We start from the raw sequence: 18,989 nt of genomic DNA on the forward strand, positions 1-18,989 counted from the left end.
ACACTCTTTTATGTTTTTCTTCAGCAGATATTCTACCTGACTATTGAAACTGAAGAACTCTGCTAATTCCTATTACTGTATTGTCCCCTCTCACATGAAGCATGAAGATTTTTGCTTAAAGAGCTGAGTCAGTCCCCAAGAAGCACATAATTAAACACAGATTCCCATACTTAAAAGCAGCAGAGTGCAAGCATCCTGCTGTTTAAAGCAGTCAAAAAGACTCAACATCAGCTGAGGCTGAGAGGCAGGGAAGAAAAGCAGTAGGATCAACTCTGAGATGAACTTGATGAGAGAGAAGTTCTCATGGAGTTAATTACTCAGAGTATGAAAGTAATTGAGTTAGCAAATCAACTCTCCCTGGCATGGAGCAGGGGACGGAGAAGACAATGATGTGGAACAGCTCCTTCTAGACAGGTTTAACAGGAAAAGTTCTGATGACACTGTTCAAATTAAGACTGAGATCCAAGGAGCTTCTCATACCAAAATCTACGGGAAACCCTATTTGTTAGAGAATACACAATGAAAAGCATAACAATGTAAGCGTTCCTTCTGTTTTTTTCCAAGAGTGTATGGCCAATGAGATTTTTCTCTTGCTCTTCCAATTACCAAAGAATTGTTTTTCTGTCTGCATTTTTCCCTTATCCATCCAATCATTCATTCAAATGATAAGCACCTATTAGAAGTCAGGGCTGGTTCTATAAAGCCTGAATTCCTGTTCTGTGAAGTTTATATTACCTACTTGATTTCACCTAGACTTCTCTTCGGGTTGTAGCTGCTTTAAACGGCTACTCAAATATGCTTTCTTCAAATAAAATGACAACATGAAGGAAAGCAAAAGTGGCTGCCAGAAGTTCATGGGAAATACCAGCTCAACATAACTCAGTTTTACAGGCTTGGTTTGTTTATATGACTAAGTTATAATGTGCTGTTGTTTCTTATATCTGGAACTCTTCATTACTGCTTCTGGCTTCTTCCCCTACATCTTCAGATCTCCTCACAGCTGTTCTTATCTCTGCGTTTGTAACTTGTCCCCACACACATTCCGCTGTCTCCCATCACTGCTCCTTTTCATCCTGGTCCCACATTCCAGGTCTACCTGTCCCCACACCCCAGAGACGGAATGTTGACCTAGGGAAGCTGCAATTGTCAGGCTGAAAGATGGGTTTATTCTTTCATTCAGTAGGTATTTATTAAGAACCTACCATGCAGCAAACACTGCTAGGAGTAAATCAAAAGGGACAGAGAGCCTACCTGGATAGAACTTGTGAACTCTAGGAAACAAAGGATGCATAAAAAACTAACAACTATGATAAGTGCTGTGAGACTAAAGTCCAGGAGGTATGTGAGGACAGAGCAGGAACCCCCACCTGGGCTGGGCATAGAGAGTGTTCTGCCAGGGTGCTGTATTTGAGGGGTCCACTGGGCTAAGTGTGTGCGTGTTTGTGGGGGTTGAGGGATATTTGCCAGGGAGACCAAGATGGGAGAAATTCTAGGTGGAGAAAACAGCGTATGTGAAACCTGCCACTTTTAGGAACTGAGAAGAGCTTTGCATGATAAGGAGAACACGAAGTGAGGCAGAGAGGGGACCAAGCCCCCGTCACAGAGGTCCCTGCGCGTCAGGTTTGTAGTTCTCAAGTGCGTCAGGGAGCTACTGAACACAGGAGTAAAACGGTGAGACTTGTATCTTAGCAAGACTGCTCTGGCTAGATGCTGGAGTATGTATTAAAATTCTCTTCAGCAATCTCCATTCAGTTTCCACAGACTGTTCAAGTCCCTATGAATTTTTCTTGTGGTATTGCAAATTCCTTTGCATTGCGTGAGTTTTAATTACTGAACTAGGTAATAAGTGTTAGACTTAGTGTTAAAACAAGGAGAACTTAAAAGCCTGCCTGTGTTTGCGGGCAGTCTGTGGCCCACGTCTCCCCCCTAAGCTGTTCAGCAGGAAACGGAGAAGGCCTGACGTATCTCAACTCCTCTGGGCAGAGCTGCAGACAGGGATTGGGTTTTTGTATTCATCCTCTGGGGCTCTATCCTTGACCTCATTCTGCTAATAAGAAAGAAAATATTTTCTTTAAACCAATGGATGACTCACTGTAGAGAAAAATGATGGGATTTCCTTTTCAGAAGGTGATTTAAGTACAATAAATCTAATCTGGGAGGGACAGATGGGTGGCATGAGTGAGGGCAGGAAGAAAGAAGAGAGGACATTTTAGGGAATGCAGGCCCTGATTGAGCTTGTTGAGATGCAGAGCACAAACTTGCTCCATATTTGAAACTAAAATGGGCACAGCAGGGGCCAAAGATGTCTGTGAAGCAAAGCTGGCTGACCCTGGCAGCCAGCAAGCGTCCTGGGTCCGCAAGTGTCCAAGCGGAGGAGAGAGGGACAGATGGGCGGCATGCTAGTGCAGACCTGCAGTGCTCCCAGCTTCAGCCCCTGATTCTCTGCCCACGCTGATCAGGGGCTGAGTTACCCAAGGGAAGGCTAAAGATAGAGAATACGGTCTGGGAGAATGTAAGCAATACATCCTGAAAATTCAAGACTTCTACCCACCACGAGGTCTCTGACAAGCTGAATTAATTTCAGATCAGCTGGCCTCTAACCACCTGAGTGCTCTCTCTGCCTGCCTGACAAGGATCTTGCTGCAGGGGACCCCTATTGTTTGAACTCAGACAGCAGGTTCTACCTACTCCTTATTTATCTCAGTTGTCAGCACACATCAGAGTAGCTATTTAAAGAGTGTCAGGGGTCTAGTTAGCTCCCAAACTCACTTTTGGGTTCTACTGTCCAAACCTGGGATAATTTGGGCATCAAAATAATAGGATTAATGATAGTAGCAGATGACAGTCCACTGAATAAATCAGGTATCTATGAGTCCATAATGCCATAAGAAATATATAACAGAGTTCCAACTTACAGTTCAATAAATAAAGAGTTATGAAAACAGTAAAACACCATTTAACAACCATTGTAACAGTACGCGACTCAAGCAGGAATCAACGGATGCTGAATCTAGTGTGTACAGACTTCCTACTGAAGAACAGGAATTTTGGCCTCAGGATGCCTCACACAAAACAGCTTTCGATCACTAAGGAGAAAATGGTGATACTGTGGAGCAGAAAGCTGATCAAGAACCATGTGGACTAGGTGATAAAGGCTACAATCACAAGTCCCTGAGGCCCTGCTCTGAGAAAGCACAGGATCAGTCCTTCTGGGTTTCTGCTTGGAAGGTATGGCCTAAATCTGGACATGTCAACAGATTTACCTGAAAGACATCGCACAAAAAGGACAGGTCCCTATCTTTCTTTGGGCCATGCCACACAGCTTGCAGGATCTTAGTTCCCCAACTGGGGACTGAAATCAGGACTCTGGTAGTGGAAGCATGTAGTCCTAACCACTGAACTGCCAGGGAATCCCCAGGTCTCTCCTTTTAAAACTGTCAAGGTCATCAAAGAAAGGCTAAGAGCTATTTCAGATTGAAGGAGATTAAAGAGAGATGACAAAAGCATGTCTTTATATATATACCCACACATACAAGTACATGTATACATACAGAAAGAGACGAAGCAAATATGGCAAAATATTAACCACTTGAGAATCTGAAGGTAGGTGAAGGAGGCAAGAGAGTTCTTTCATGAATTTTCTCTAAGTTGAAATTATTTCAAAATAAATTACATAAATGTAGATGATGATAACCTTCCTCTACTTGTGCCTCCAGTGTCTCTGGGGTACGTGAGAGCGGTCAGCCAGTCACCGGGGAGCACAGCCAATCTGCTGCTGCTCATATGCAAACAGAGCAATCTGTTTTTTATCAAGACTAATGTCTCCATGCTCCTATATTACATATTCTTTGAGGAATTTTACATTTGTTTGAGGTATCCCTGGAAACTTGCAGAGACTTCTCAAATATTAATCTTGCAGATTGGTTGCCAAGAGCCCCATTACAGAAAATAAAGTTCCAAAGTTCATTTCTGTCGCATTAAAAGTCTTCAATAATTTGGCCCAATCCAGCACTTCCCAGTCCCCAACCCCCCTTCCTCCCAGAACCTCAACATACCAAGGCACTTTCAAGCCTCTCTGCCTTCGTTCACTCTGTTCCCTCTTCTGAGCATGCCCTTCCCCAGCCTCTTCCACTGATCACAACTGGGGCCCAACCCAAAATTTCCCATCATTTGTAGAGTCTTCTCTTATTCCTAATTGCTCTGTCCTGGGAAGAAATGGTCACCTTCTCCCCTCCATCCTCCTGGAACACTTTGTTAACATACTGACCTGTGCTATGAGTACCAGGCACATGACTGTCTTACCCCACCAGACTGCAGGTGTGCTGGGGGACAGAAACCAATTAATACTTATTTTTCTATCCCTCAAGGCCTAGCACAGTGCTTGGCACATAGCATGCTCAGTATTTGCTGAAATGAAAAGCCTCATGCCTAGGCATGTACCATTTAGTTAAGTCTGGGAGGAAGAGCTGTAGTGATTAAAATCAGATACTCTGGGACCAGAGCGCCTGGGTTTGAAACCTGGCGCTGCCACTTTCTGTTGGCAAGTTAGATTCTACTCCAACTATATAACTGGGAAAATAATAGACCTGCTTCACAGTGTTATTGTGGAGCACTCAGAGCTAGGTCTGTGGTCTATTATTATTTACTATTATTGGATCACCCTCCAGTGTTTGGTGAAGCATACACTCCTGGCATACTAGTCCAGAACTCCTCTCTTCCACCCTGCTTTTTTCCTCCCTGCCCATGGAGCTAGGGTTTGAGGTGTCTGTGATATTTTTCAAAATCAAATAAATGAGTCTGCTAAAATCTTGAGGTCTACCTGGTTTCTTCTGGCTGAAGGAGATGCTGGCTGGGCCCTGCAGTGGAGGTGCATGTGTCTGTGTGTGCACACCAGGGCTCAGGGTGAGTGGAGTGTGGATGCTGGTGAGGTACAGAGAGAGCCCTACTCCAGTATCAATTATACATAGGGAGGAGGTAATATAAAACAAAAGCAAAAGCAGACAGACTTCTCCAACCTTTAAAAATATATTATAACCAAGAGGAAATATTTTCTTCTTACAATATCAAACCAGTTAACCCTAAAGAAAATCAACCCTGAATATTCATTGGAAGGACTGATGCTGAAGCTGATCTCTAATACTTTGGGTACCTGATGAGAAGAGCCTACTCACTGAAAAAGACCCTGATGCTGGGAAAGAATGAGGGCAGGAGAAGCAGGGGACAACAGAGGACAAGATGGTTGGATGGCATGACTGACTCAATGAACATGAGTTGGAGCAAACTCAGGGAGACGGTGAAGGACAGGGAAGCCTGGCATGCTGCAGTCCATGGGGTGGCAAACAGTTGGACACAACTGAACAACAACAACAACACAATAAGAGGACAAAGGTAAGCACTGATCTTTATGAACTATCCTAATCTCTCTCTAGTTAGGTCATAAGAGCAGAACATTTTTTAACATACTATGCACAGATGTGCATTGTAGAACCACTGAATGCACTTCCATGCAGTTGTCCAGATTGGGGAGATGGTATGATTTTTTCATAAAACAAGTACAGGAGCTATAAATACTTCTGAGTTCACAGACCAGCAATGGGCAGCAAGGGTCTGGAATCACACTTGCAGCAACAAGGTCTGTATGTATAAAATGAGAATGTTGGTGTAACTCAATGATTTCCAAAGGTTGCGTCCAGACCACGACCCTCTCACTATACTTCACACAAAGTTCCATAACATCACCTGCTAAGTGATCAAGTGAAGAAAGGAATTAACTGAAGCAGCTGTCAGGCCAGATGAACTCAGGCAGATGGAGCCAGGGGCCTTGCTCTCTAGAGCCCCCTCCATTTGCAGCACTTTCCAGCTTCAAGGTAACAGCTAACACAACCTAACAATCCCCAAAGGCAGCTTCCTTTTGCTGTATCATCAGTCCCACCCTGGGTAGGTCTTAGGAGTTTCGAAGCCAGGCTGCAGGTGAGCAGTGAGAGGAAAGAAAATGGAAAGGGTCACAGTTCCTGAAAATGGAGGACACATTGCAGCAAGGAGGCGTGTGACATTACAGAGGCCATGAGGGTCACACAATGGCCCTCTTCTCCAGTGCTCAGTGCCAAATGGAAGATGCAGCAGCTCTACCCAGAATCTGTCTCCTAATAGTTGAGATGCCTGGGCTCTTTACGGCTTGTTCTCACAGCCTCAGCAGTGCTGTCTTCTCATGTCCACCATCTGGTTTGAAGACTGAACTGCTGAACTAGAGCCTAAATTTATCACGCATGCACAGAAGGGAACTAGCTTGGGGACTAAATGCTGTTTTCCAAACTTTCTTCAAAAATAACACACTGCTCTAAGCGTACATAGGAAATGTGCCAGTTCAGAGGATAATTCTGTGAAAAGCAGAGAAGCAGCACTAGGTTCCCAAAGCTAGGGAACTTTGGGACAGAAAGGCTTTTCTAACAAAACATTATGCCTTTTGGCGAGGTGGGAGAGGCTAGCCCTTATTTTGTTTTACCATGTTTACATAAGAAAAAGAAACCAACTTCAAGGCACACTGAGCAGCTCATTAGAAAAACAGCTGAAAACAAATGACCAAAAATGGAGTTACCAACAAGAAAGGAAACTCTGGGAGTTAAGCAAGCCAAGAACTCAAACCTTAGCATATATATACATGCAACCTCTCATTCCCATGACAATGACATCTTTATGTTAGAGCCATGGCTAAAGCTGAAACTGTCACTGAACCAAAAATCCAGGACTGAGTTATTCTTTCCAGTCTGTAAGAAAAGCAAATATTTTTCATAACATACAGAGCTTGAGTTTATATTTCACCAACCCCCACCCACACGTCACACTCTCCTCTGTTTTTATTTTTTGGGGATTTTCTTACTTACCCACCCAGAAACAAAATAACTGATTTTCAGCCAGCAGGAAGCCAAGTCTTGGGCCCACTTCCCTCAGCGTTATAGGGCCTGCACACGTTAGCAGGCAAAGAGCCCAGGAGCTGCCGCAGAGCATTTATTTATACCCATTTGGAATTTCCTGACTAACAGCCTGCTGGCCATGGGGTTTAATTCCAGGACTCTCGGCCTCAGTGAGACAGCAAAAACTACCGACGAACAGAACCACTACAAGGGTCTCAGCAACACAGAGGTGAAGACAGGTCTCTCCCAGGCTCCTTCCAGTTTTTCAAACAAACTATGCTCATATTCCTCAGACACATGAAATGCTGCCCTAGAAATGCAGCTGTAATACCTGCTAACTCTTGGAAGAACACAGACAGAAAGGCAGCAAATGTTTCCTCATTCTTCCTGCTGACTTGGTCCCTCCTCCTCTAAACCAGCCAGGGCTGAGAAAAGCTCCCAGTCACGACCTGAGCCAGGGCGCAGGGCTGGACTATGGAGGAAATGATTCAGTGCTATGCTGAACCCAGGATCAGCTGGAAGCGAGTGATTCCTTTTCTTGATTCATTCTTATTTATTGCAACATGCAATTTGAAGGCTAAAAACACTCACATTGGTAAACCACAGACCCAAACCTTTTTTTTTTTCTTCTTCATAGTTCCTTAAAAATTTTATCCCAACTGGATCATATGACTTTCAAAGACACAGAATTAGTTTCCGAACAAGTGCATTCTGTTTTAGGGGGATAATGTTTTTAAGTGATGTTTTGTTTCTGTTTTAAAAATCTAGTAAGAATCATCTGTCCCTCTAATGGTTTAAATTCATCACCTAAAAAAAGAGAGAGAAAAAGTCCTTTTAAATCTGTTCTTCACCTGTGTGCCTAAGTACACTGGGTAAATGTGACTGATTCTAGTGGAATAAGATTGACTGAACTCTACAGGGCAAACAAGCAAAGCCAGTTCTAAACAGTAAAATGGAGATTAACAAAGATTAAGGAGGACTCTAAAGGGCCCATTTTAAAGAATTCAAAACAGAGGACAGCTATGAGGAGAGAGGCAGTTTTACAAGAATCCCCTGGATCTGCAGTGTCTAACTGGTTCACCTTAGTGCTGGCACACATCTCACCGCACTCCACTTAACACCTTACTCCACCCTCTGCTCCACCTGGTACACTTTTTGAAACAGACATTTTCCTGTGTGAAGCTACAAAGATCAAACTTTTTAAGATGACGTGGGACTCATCTGGGCTTGTTTTACACCAAATAAACTGATTCAAAGAGAAATAACAAACTAATAAAGAACAAAGTTTCAAGTGCCAGATACTTTGAAATAGAGGATCAAAAAAATTCCAAATTATTTTATCCAACACCACCTACATTTAGACTAATTTCCCCCTTGTTTCTGGACTTTATAATTTATTGAGGTATTTACATACCATAAAATTCACCCATTTTAAGTGTACAGTTTTTGATGAGTTTTAGTTAATATATACAGTTATTTACCCATCTCCACAATTCAGTTTTAGAAAACATTCATCATCCTAAAATTTCCTTAGGCTTATTTTATCATTTAGAAGAGAAAATTTCTCCTCTGTGCTTCTGAAAAAATTTTGTTATTATTTAGTTACATTATATATTCCAAACTAAGTATTAATATCAAAAGACTTGTTCTTAAGAATTAAACTGAGGAAGACAAAAGCATCTGAATGCAGTATTCCTTTCCCGGAAGGAAAAAAATTCGGCTAAATTTTTATTTTATAAATATTGTGTTCTGGTAAGAACAGAGCTTATTCTGGAAAGCAGTTGAATATAATTATTTTGTCTGTGTGCTTCTATGAAGCCAAGGTCTAACAGAAAAAGTCACTGTATGCAAATAAACGTCTAGTCCTTTATCAAGGACAATTTGGGTGGTGGCTCAGATGGTAAAGCATCTGCCCACAATGCAGGAGACGGGGGTTCGATTCCTGGGTCGGGAAGATCCCCGGAGAAGGAAATGGCAACCTACTCCAGTACTCTTGCCTAGATAATTCCATGGATGGAGGAGCCTGGTGGGCTATAGTCCATGGGGTTGCAAAGAGTCAGAGATGACTGAGCAACTTCACTTTCACTTTATCAAGGATGACACAGGTTGGGATGCGAGAAGAATTAAAAATAGGAGCTCCTTCTGCCTGAAAAGCATCAGTCGTAAAGGTTCCCACTGTCGGGAGAAAGACACACCTGTCTGTCTCTACTCTCCCTTAATTTATATACAAAAGAAGCCACCGAATGTGATCTGGGAGGATGAAGATGTACTCAGGGTTTTTCCTCTGATAGTTGGGCAGTAGCCAGCAAAAGTGACTCCCTGTGAGAAGGGAAATGGGCTGCAGACAAAGGTTTCTGTGACACCATGCTGGCGGGCAGTGTCCCAGTGGTCCTTCTCCCTGGATGGTGGTGCAGGATGGTAGCCAAGCATATCTGTACCCACAGTACTTCTGATGCTTATGTAATAGGCTAACTGCATCAAGACTCTTCTTCCCAGAGAGCCTGACCCCTAGTCTAGAGATAAAACCAAAGCTAAATGAACTACTGAGTAGTAACATTGGATTACATTTTGGACAACTTAAGGTGCGTATTTCCTGACACAGCCTGAATTCACCTTCCTCCCCTAGTGTGTTCCTTTTCTCCTTGTTACCAACTTCTTAACCCTTTGAGTCTCAAAGACAAAGCACAAATGCGTGTGAATCGTCAGTTTCATAAAGCCCTCCTTACACGCATCCTTCCCCACTGTACAGCACTGTTCCAAAGGCTTGGTACATTTATGAACTCATCTCATCTTCAAGACAACCCTATGAGGAAGCTTATGTCATCCATGCTGCTGTTCCACTGATACATTAATATGACACAGTACTGGACAGCGATGCACTCTTCCCTGTAGCCCTGAGAGGGCAAAGAATAGTGTGTTGGGGGGTAGGGAGCTGACATTTCCGAAGGGTGGGGAAGAGAAAGAACATGCTACTTCTACACTTTTGCTTGTTCCTTCCTCTTCTGGTGTGTCACCACCTGCTTCTCAATTTTTGCAGACAAAAATTCTCCCAGTTTGCAAAGACCAACTAAATAAAGTATCAGTTCTGTTGGAAGCTGTCCCTTATCCTAATGTGGGGTCACCTCTTCCATCCAGGCTTTCAGTGAAGCGTGCTTTCTCCTCTATATGATTCGTGCACACATCTGACATCCCTACAAACTTATGGGAGCCCCTGTCTTCTTCATTCAACCAGTGTTGTGCCCCCGGCACTGCAGGTGCCGAGGGCCCATTTGCTCAATGTGATTCCTTCCAGAGGAGCCACACTTGAAGTGTTTGTTTCCTTTTAAAGAACTGTATGATAATGTCAAGGACTCTGAGCCCATGCCCTCATTTCACAGCTGAAGTAAGACTCTGGGCCAGGGGGGCGACAATGCTAACATCAGCTCTGCCAATCAAGGGGAAGTGCCAAGGCTGGAAGCTGTCAGAGCGGACACCCACCATGCCTCAAGTTCGCCACCCTGCTGCACAGTCAAAGCACCTGGGGCTGTTTCCAAAAATGCTGAGTTGTCCCCCCATCTCCACCCCAATGAATCAGAATCCCCAGGGTGGGGCCAGGGGGATTAGCAGTTTAGAAGCTTCACAGAGGAGTCTATGCCACGGCCAGGGATGAGAACCTCAGCTGTGAACTTTGTAGCTCTTAAGTGTGTCCTTCATCTTGACTTAAAGGAAGCCGACAGCCAAAATGGGGGCAGCCCCTTAAGTAATTCAAGTAGCCTCAGGGTCAGATCACAAGTTCAAAAACCTTTAGCATCCAGGTTAACAATGGAAAGGATGGAGTTTGGAGGGGTTTGGGAGAGACTAGAAGGCAAGTGTCTTCTCCAGTTGACTATGGCCCTGTGGAAGTATACACTTGTGATCCAGAAAGACGTTTCAAGAGTTGAAGAAACTGGAATTTTTATATGAAATTATTTAATGTAAAAATCTTGGCCATTAATTCAAATTAAAACAAGACCTTGGGTTTGTCAAATAGAATGCACTCCCAAGCCTCAGTTTAATACCAAGCAAGGACTTCACCATATCCATTTGGGATCCAATCTCATCCTGTTTCTGTCCCTTTCCTTTTCCCATTTTCCAGGTGGCCAACTGTTTTCCCCCTCTCATTTGAAATTGCTAGAGTCCTTGTTGAAACACATTGAATACAAAGACAACAACCAAAACAAGAGCCTAGGATCCCTACTGCCATTTCTCTCACAGGTAATCTTAATGTGCAAAAAGACCTATAAGTCTTTATCCTAAAAAGAGACAGGTTGATAGCAAAGTGCTCTGCTATCATGCTCGTGGAGGGCCTGCATTATTTCTGCTATATTTGAGACTTCCCCTCAACCCCTAAAGAATTCAAATACCTTGTTATGCTGTGTAATCCTTTCCTGCCAGACTGGTGAAGGGATGTGACACTAAAACCTGGGTGTCTAAGAGCACTGCAATGACTGAGAAAGTGTATGCAGTTCCTTTCCTCATCACCAAGGCTCCTTCTCCACCCACCTCCATCTTAGCCCGAGGGGGCTGACAGGACCTGAAGGGGATTACAAGGTTAGGACAGGTCTAGCAAGGACTTACAGCTCTTTCTCATCATAGGTGTGGACAGCATTGGGTGTTGGAAGAGGACTCCTCCTTTAGCTGCCTGGATTAGAAGGATCTGCATTTAAAACTTATTATCAGGGAGATTTTCCAAGGAGAGGCCACAATCAACATGAAAAGGGTGTGCCCCAGCGGAGGTGTGTGATTCCAGTTGGGAAAGTGAAATTAGGAAGAGGATGCTATGTATGATGGGCCTAATCTAAAAGACCAAAAAAGGATCTTGTCTTTGTTAAACCTGACCTAACAAAGTGCATTTCCCCAAACATATTTAAGGCTTAAATCTGGAGTCACACTGAATTTCTACATGTTAGGCTTTCTTTATGGTCTGGGTTGCCTCATGATTATTAATTTCATCAAATTTAAACTAGAGACTTTCTCACAATATATTTTCTTCCAAGGTTTGAAATCAACATTTTAAAAAGCCAAATGACATAGTGAACTGGGGCTTGAAACTAAAAGATTTAAAACTTTAAATGAAATTGCCACAGAGACTATAAAGGCTGTAAAATGATGAAGCACCAAGGACAGTTTATTTCCGTCCATCTAAAAGAGGTGATAGATCTGCAGAGACCTTTTCCAAAAAGCTGCGGGTGAGAAAGAAGGTAGACCAATGGCCATACTCCCACCTTAGAGGTTACCAGCTCAGGTTCTCATCCAGTTTCAACCAGTCCACCAAACCGGAGCAGCTAATAAGCAAAAGGAATTGATTGGAGCCCCTCCTCACTCTGGTTGGATTGTTAACAGAGAAAGAAACAGAGAGGTCAAAGGAGCTAGAAAAAGCTTCCCAAACAGCCTCTGACAATATTCCTCTCTGGATGACCACGTCATACCTGAACCCAAGGCATTTAACAGACAATACCATTTTAAGCCTACCTTAGGGGACACGATGAAGAAAATGAAGACACTATTAACTCTCACTTAGATGTGAGGTATGGGGAGGAAGAATGCAAGTGAGTATGTGTGACACAGTGAAAGCCACGTGTTCATGACAGGGAACTACCCAGGTGAACAAGCTGGGAGAAGACTGCCCAGCATATGACAATTTAAGAATGGCAACTCGCAGGGCTCAACTTCACCTCACAGATTCCTAAGCAGGCACTGTGCCTGTATCTTACTATTAGCTGCCCAGTGTTAAGGCAGCACCATGGAGGTGGGCTGTAAACCTTTGTTGGTTGAACATTGGCTATTTTGGGTATAATGCAAGACACGATGGGCATACCATCATACCAAGATGAAGATGACATGAATCCTGCCTCTTAAGACCTCAAAGGTACAGATGAGTGAGACACAACCACAACTCTTACATAAAAGAGAGTGATGGCGACTATTTAACAGGATACAAAGCTCTCCAGAAATAAAGAAGAGGAAGGGGTGAATTCACATTGGGAGTATCTGAGGACACTTACTGAAAGAGGTGAGACAGAAAGCAGGACTTGAAGCATAAGAAGGGTTCATATGAACAAATATGAGAAAGACAGCCAGGTCAAAAGAACAGTGCTTTGGGCAACTCCACTAAGAGGGGAACAGGGTAGGTAGCAGCTGGGATGGCAGAAAAGCCTCTGCTTCTTTCACATGACTTTGGACGGAGCTATTCTCTTACTACCTGGAGTCAGAGAGGCCTGGGAAGGCCAACCGTGATTTCTGCAGGCACCATGACTGAAGAAACAGAAACAGACTATGACTTATCAAAATAGGACTTCCCTGGTGGCTCAGATGGTAAAGCATCTGTCTACAATGTGAGAGACCTGGGTTCGATCCCTGGGTTGGGAAGATTACCTGGAGAAGGAAAGGCAACCCACTACAGTACCCTTGCCTTGAAAATCCCATGGACGGAGGAACTTGCTGCAGGCTACTATCCATGGGGTGGCAAAGAGTGGGGAATGACTGAGCAACTTCACTTTCTTTCACTTTGTCAAAATAAGGCCAAACACAAAGGCTCTGAGTGCAGAGCAGAAAACAGATATTAAAGTTACTGAAAGCTAAAATGTTTGGAGAGACAGAAAAAATAACAAAAGTATTAGAAAGCTCAAAGATCCTTAATCTTGTCAGCTATCCTTAATAAAACAAAATCACAAAGTAGTGAGAATAAGGCCAAAGACAGACCAACTTTCACAGAACCCCAGTGTTGGTCCTTACCAAAGAAGGGAAACAGGTGCCCTCTGCCAAGTGTATTTCTGTATAGTCATACAAAAGTGAGCTACTGAATGAATGAACTGACTGAACTGAATTATTTCTACTGAGCTTTGTATCATTCTTTCCAGTAATTCCCAAACCATACCATGTTCATTTCAATTGACCATGATTTGGAAAGCCTACCTTTTCATCATCAAAATGTATAGAGGATAGAAAACCAAAGGATAATACCCTAGAGGAAAAGCCTCCAGATCTAAGCCCCCTTTACCTTTCTGGAAACTTTTCTGTCTTGGATTTCTTCGTTTAAAATCAGTATCCTGGGGTGGTGTAAGTTCCAGAGGCTGTTTTCTAGTGCCCAAATTAATGTCGGAGCACCACCTTCAGAGAATCCGCAGCTCGTTATATCAGCACGTAGAAGGCGATACTCACAATTACTGGGATTCCTTACAGGACAGGATGACAGGTAACCGACCACAGAGCTAATGATGGGATATGACCGTTTCCCCTCACACTGCCAAACAGCTGTCTCTGTGCCAGAGCTGAAAGCTGTGTAAAGTGTGGTGCTAATGGAAAAATCTGGTGGCACAGGGCTTCAGAATTTTGCAATCTTTTCCTGTAAGCTGCATTGTTGGAATGGTTTGACATGAGAACCATTCCCTCCTCCCTGACTGGTCTATGGACTTCCAGGTCTCCACCCTGCCGTGCTATAAAAATCAGTGTATCATCCGGCTGACTCACCACCTGAAGAGGCGGAGTACTGGCTAGGGGACATGCTGCATGAAGCCAGTAGGTACTTCAACCTGCGCCTCCGGGTCACGGGAAGACAAATCAGTCTTTGTTTCACAGTGGGAGGGAACATACCAAATGGGCCGCCTCAAAAAACATTTCCAGGGGGTGGTCCTGATTTGAATGAAGCATCCTGGTCAATCAGTCTGAAATGCTAGGGAAAAGGAAAGTTTCTTGGTGGATACTCTCTCTGACTATCCACAAAGATGAGGAGGACACTGATGAGGAGGACAGAGAGCAGAGGGAGAGGGGACTTTTTATGTTTTAGTTAGAAGACTGTAAGAACTGATGTGTGTGACTAAGGCTTTAAAGATATTAAGCAGCTGGGCTTATGAATTATTAGAAATATCCCCTCTGTCACTCACTTATATTTCTAATCTAGGAATATTCTCCCCTTTTCTTTCAGGAGACTCTTAAATGTGCCTGCTGTATAGAACACTTGAAATGCCTTCAGCTAACATGTTGATGCAAGAAAAAGGGGACTCAGGAACTTTGGCAGTACAAGCTGAATCAATGTTTTCACAAAGTTATTTGCAAAGTTGATGGAACTTATCAACTAAACCAAATATTGTGAGACTAAATTCAGAAAATCCCATGACTAGCACTTGATTTTATCTAACAGAGATCATGTCCAAAATGCATAGGATCCCTTGGAGAGAGAACTATTCCCTCAGATAAAACCACAAAAAAGGAACTGAAATAAATTTAGGACTTGTGACTAATAAAAAGAGCTATAAATAATAAAACTGCTTTCATAAACCATTACTCTAGCATCAGCTCCTCTAAATAAAGGTTTATATGATGAAATGTAGTCATGTCCACAACCTCTTATCCAGCTGATAGAAATGTCACAAACTACTCAAATCTGGCTTGTCACAAACAAGACAGTGTAAGAGTACAAAGATTTAACTTTCAGAATAAGAACAAATCCCATGAATCCAACAATTTGTTTCTTGGCCCAGTTCTTCCTCATGTCTATAGTTCTGCTTTTCATCCTGTTGGTTAGAAAAGCCTTCTAATATTATAGAATATTATTTAATCTTCATTTTTAACCATGGCTTTCTCCAAGAACTACTAGGATTAGAAATCTGGTCTCTATTTTAAAAGATCCTCAAAACAGCTACATACTTATTTTTAAGCTGTGAGATCACTCGTCCATATAGAATGGCCAGATGAGATCACTGATGCTATATATACAAATGGGCTGCATATTTCAAACACTTCTCTTGTTTTCAGCCTTAATAAAGAACTGCAACCCAAAAGCAGAACCAGACTTATCCTCTAAAACATGAACATACTTTTCCTAAAGCATATGGAAATGAGTAAATCAGTTATAGCACACTCCAAAAATATCTAACAGGGCAGCCAAGACAGGAAAAACAGAATCATCACTTTTTTTGGACTCAGAACTTCTACAACTGTTTGAATGAATTGTATCAAGGCTCATTTGCCGGTTGGATCTTCTTTGAGGTTTTTATTAGAGAAGTCCACTCAATGCCATTTTAAAATACACTGCCAGAAAAGAGCAAGAATGCATTATTTCTGTGAATGTGAGAACACCACTAATTATTTTTCATGCCAGATAAAATTAAACAGCCTTTGACAGAAAAGGTCTCCAAAGCAGAAAGTGAGCTTTAGTCACTCATTTCCCTCCAAACGCATTCAAACCTTTCTTAGAAATTACACAAAGAAGATGAACAAGAATTATCCCGGACACAGGAAGAAGGAGGGCTCAACTAGCCCACTCAAAGTTCTTCCAGAAAGAGGGGAAGTGTATAATCAGAAACAAATGCTGATACTCACGATGAGAAGCTGGCAGGTGAGGAGGGCACAGAATATTCAAATCCCTGTAGAAGGGCTGTTGTAATCCTGTGCCTCCCTATGCAATCTCCAAAAGATAGCAAGAGCTCAAGTTCTTAATAGCGAAAACTCCCTGTTGGGATTTTGTGCTTTTTTCTTTCTTGCTGGCACCCATGGAGCACCTGGGCAGAAATCGACAACGGAAGGGTACCTTTGCTCAAGACCTAGGACTAGCAGGAGCCCGAATTCTACTCTTCCTACACCCAAGTAGGCTGGTACTTGCTGGGAGATAAGTCATCCTTCCTTGGCTTAGCTGGAGAGCTAATCGCCTGTCTGAAATCTGATGCTTAACCCATTATGACTCGCTCACGGTTTAAAGCAAAAATCTTATGAGGTAAAACTGGCTACAGCTTAAGACCAAAGCCTTGAAAGTTTATAAAACAGGCAAGCCCTGACAAAGGAGGGACTCTTCAGAGCCTCTTTGGGGCGGGATGAATTCTGGGGTTCTGATTAACCAGACAAACAAGACTCTAAAACCCAGGGTCTGTGTTTGTAGGTGGTCTTGGCATTTTAACACTTACAAAATTCAAATGTAAATACTTCTTACTTAAAAAAATTACTATCTTCCCAAACGCCATCAGTATAAGAAAATAAATTATTTCACTTAGAAATTCAGTGTGGAATTAGCCTTCAGTTAACTAACAACTAACAGTTTCATTTGAAGTCGAAATGATAATCTAATTAAATCCAGTTATTAAACACATCAAATAAAGGGTGAAACTGCATGAGGTACTAAATATACGAATATTATATATATATATATATAGTATTAGAATACACTTGTTCATTTGGCTCTATAGAACAATCACACTAAGGAAAAAAAATGACCCCTGTCAGGACAGACATGTTATTTATAATCATTCTACTTTTGGGTTTTATGTAGTTTTCTGAAATATATACTTTCCCATTGATCTGTTTAATTAGATCTTCATAGATACTACACTTCTGATTTTTAATGTCAACAGAATGCCTCAAACAAAGAAAAATGACTCTCTACTTTCAGTTTCTGGGTTAGCCATGGGGGCAAGCTATGTTTTGCCATCTGAACATAAAAGGGAGATTGAACAGAAGAGATCAAAATCCTGGCTAGCTCTTACATATGTTTTTATGTTGGGCAATTCTGTTACCCTCTCAGCTCTTCTGATAACCACTGAACATACCACTTAAGGGAAAATGCATTTAATCCTCTTGCAGATTACATCAGGAGACCCCGGAAGGTCAAGAAGGGTACCCACAAATTAAAGCAGCCCCAGTTTCTCTTCAGCTCACCCTCTGTCTTTGGTATAATACAAACACAGAGGTCAGGCCTGACTCACCACCACAAACACACCACCTCTGCCATGCTCTGCGACATTCTTTACAGACGGTCTCAGAAACACCAGGGCCCCTCCAGCCAGACCAGTCAGTGCAAATCGGTCTTGTTCTTGACAAACAGCATTCATATCTCTGCTGTCAGGTTCATCGCAGTGGGCTCAGAGTTCTGTTTGAGAAATGCTCCTGCCCAGAAAAAATATTTACACAACGGAGAGTAGGCTGCACTGCACCACAGCCGTCTGCCTTCTTTGCCACGAGACTTTGACTCTCTCTGATTGACCAGGTCTTATCTGTGGCCTTTGTACTTCATTTAACATCAGCATGGAGACAAAACTTGGAGCCAAATAACTGATGAGGTAACAAGATTTTATGAAAGTTATTTAAACATTTTAAATTAAATATTTTTATGAAAGTTATTTAATTTAAAATGACAACCAAATGGTTAATGCAGTTCAGTAAGTATATTGAATGAGTAAATATGTATCTGTCTGGGAAAATATACATATGTCTAGGCTGTGAAAGAGAATACCAAGAGGGGAGAAACTATAATAGACTAGCAAAGGCAAGTATTAGAAAAAATACAAATGGTGATGGCAAGCATAAAAAGTCATTCACTAAGGCTCATATACCTATTTCATTTAACTGTCAGACACAAGACAATAATTCAGTTCTTTCCCCAACATCCCAGCATCTGACAGAGCCTGGCGCATGGCACCTAAGCAGGTGTTTATTAGATCATGACAGAGATAGCAGGACAAGGAGGATGGTGATTTCTCCTGACTTCTGACCAGCACTTTACATCTTAAAAAGTGTTTTGACGGTTATTGTTTTATTTTTTCTTCTTAACAATCCTGTAAAGAAGGTAGGACGAGTATTATTATCTTTATCTGACAAATGAGCCACTTGTTATTTGGCTTCTAAAGAGACTCTAAACTCTAATTAAAGTTTCACAACATTAATTAGTGTTTACAGAGGCATCAATCAGTACACTGTTTACAACACGATGGGAAAACTTGGGAAAAAGCAGACTGTCCCTATCCCTAAATTCTGCAGAAATACACCAATTTTTCTAACCAATGACTCCCATTTACTTCCTACTTGGCTATAAAAAAAGAGAACAGTTAGTCATGAGCAATTTATGATGTTCATACCTCATTACATTAACAAATGACATTAGTGTACTCTTAGTAATACCATAATAAAATACTTTAAATTAATGAAAACAAAACTGGACCAATCAACAGAAGTAGGATGAAGGATCTGGTGAAAAAGACATAAAATTATGACAAACAATTGATAATGAGGGGGTGGGCGGTAAGAAGGAAGATGAAATCTGGAAGGGCTTTACAAGTAAGTTTGCCAGGTTTA

The 18,989-nt window shown here is 42.2% G+C and overlaps 1 protein-coding gene across 16 annotated transcripts in view; it reads right to left on the reverse strand.

Moving 5' to 3' along the window:
• The window catches only part of KANK1 (KN motif and ankyrin repeat domains 1), a 217,994-nt gene that overhangs the window by 38,386 nt on the left and 160,619 nt on the right, over positions 1–18,989 (reverse strand). For 4 of the 16 annotated variants that reach the window (XM_005209997.5, XM_010807861.4, XM_010807858.4 and 1 more), the window contains exon 1: positions 6,882–6,986. The exons of 5 other annotated variants lie outside the window; for them this stretch is intronic. The gene's annotated coding sequence lies outside the window, so the exon portion shown is untranslated. Of the gene's footprint in view, positions 1–6,881; positions 6,987–7,242; positions 7,328–13,929; positions 14,029–14,090; positions 14,331–16,250; positions 17,760–18,989 lie in introns of those variants that run through there. 7 more of the 16 variants (XM_024996148.2, XM_024996144.2, XM_010807863.4 and 4 more) reach the window with 6 other exon arrangements.

The sequence above is a fragment of the Bos taurus genome, chromosome 8, assembly GCF_002263795.3.
Source record: "Bos taurus isolate L1 Dominette 01449 registration number 42190680 breed Hereford chromosome 8, ARS-UCD2.0, whole genome shotgun sequence".
NCBI classification, from domain to species: domain Eukaryota; kingdom Metazoa; phylum Chordata; class Mammalia; order Artiodactyla; family Bovidae; genus Bos; species Bos taurus.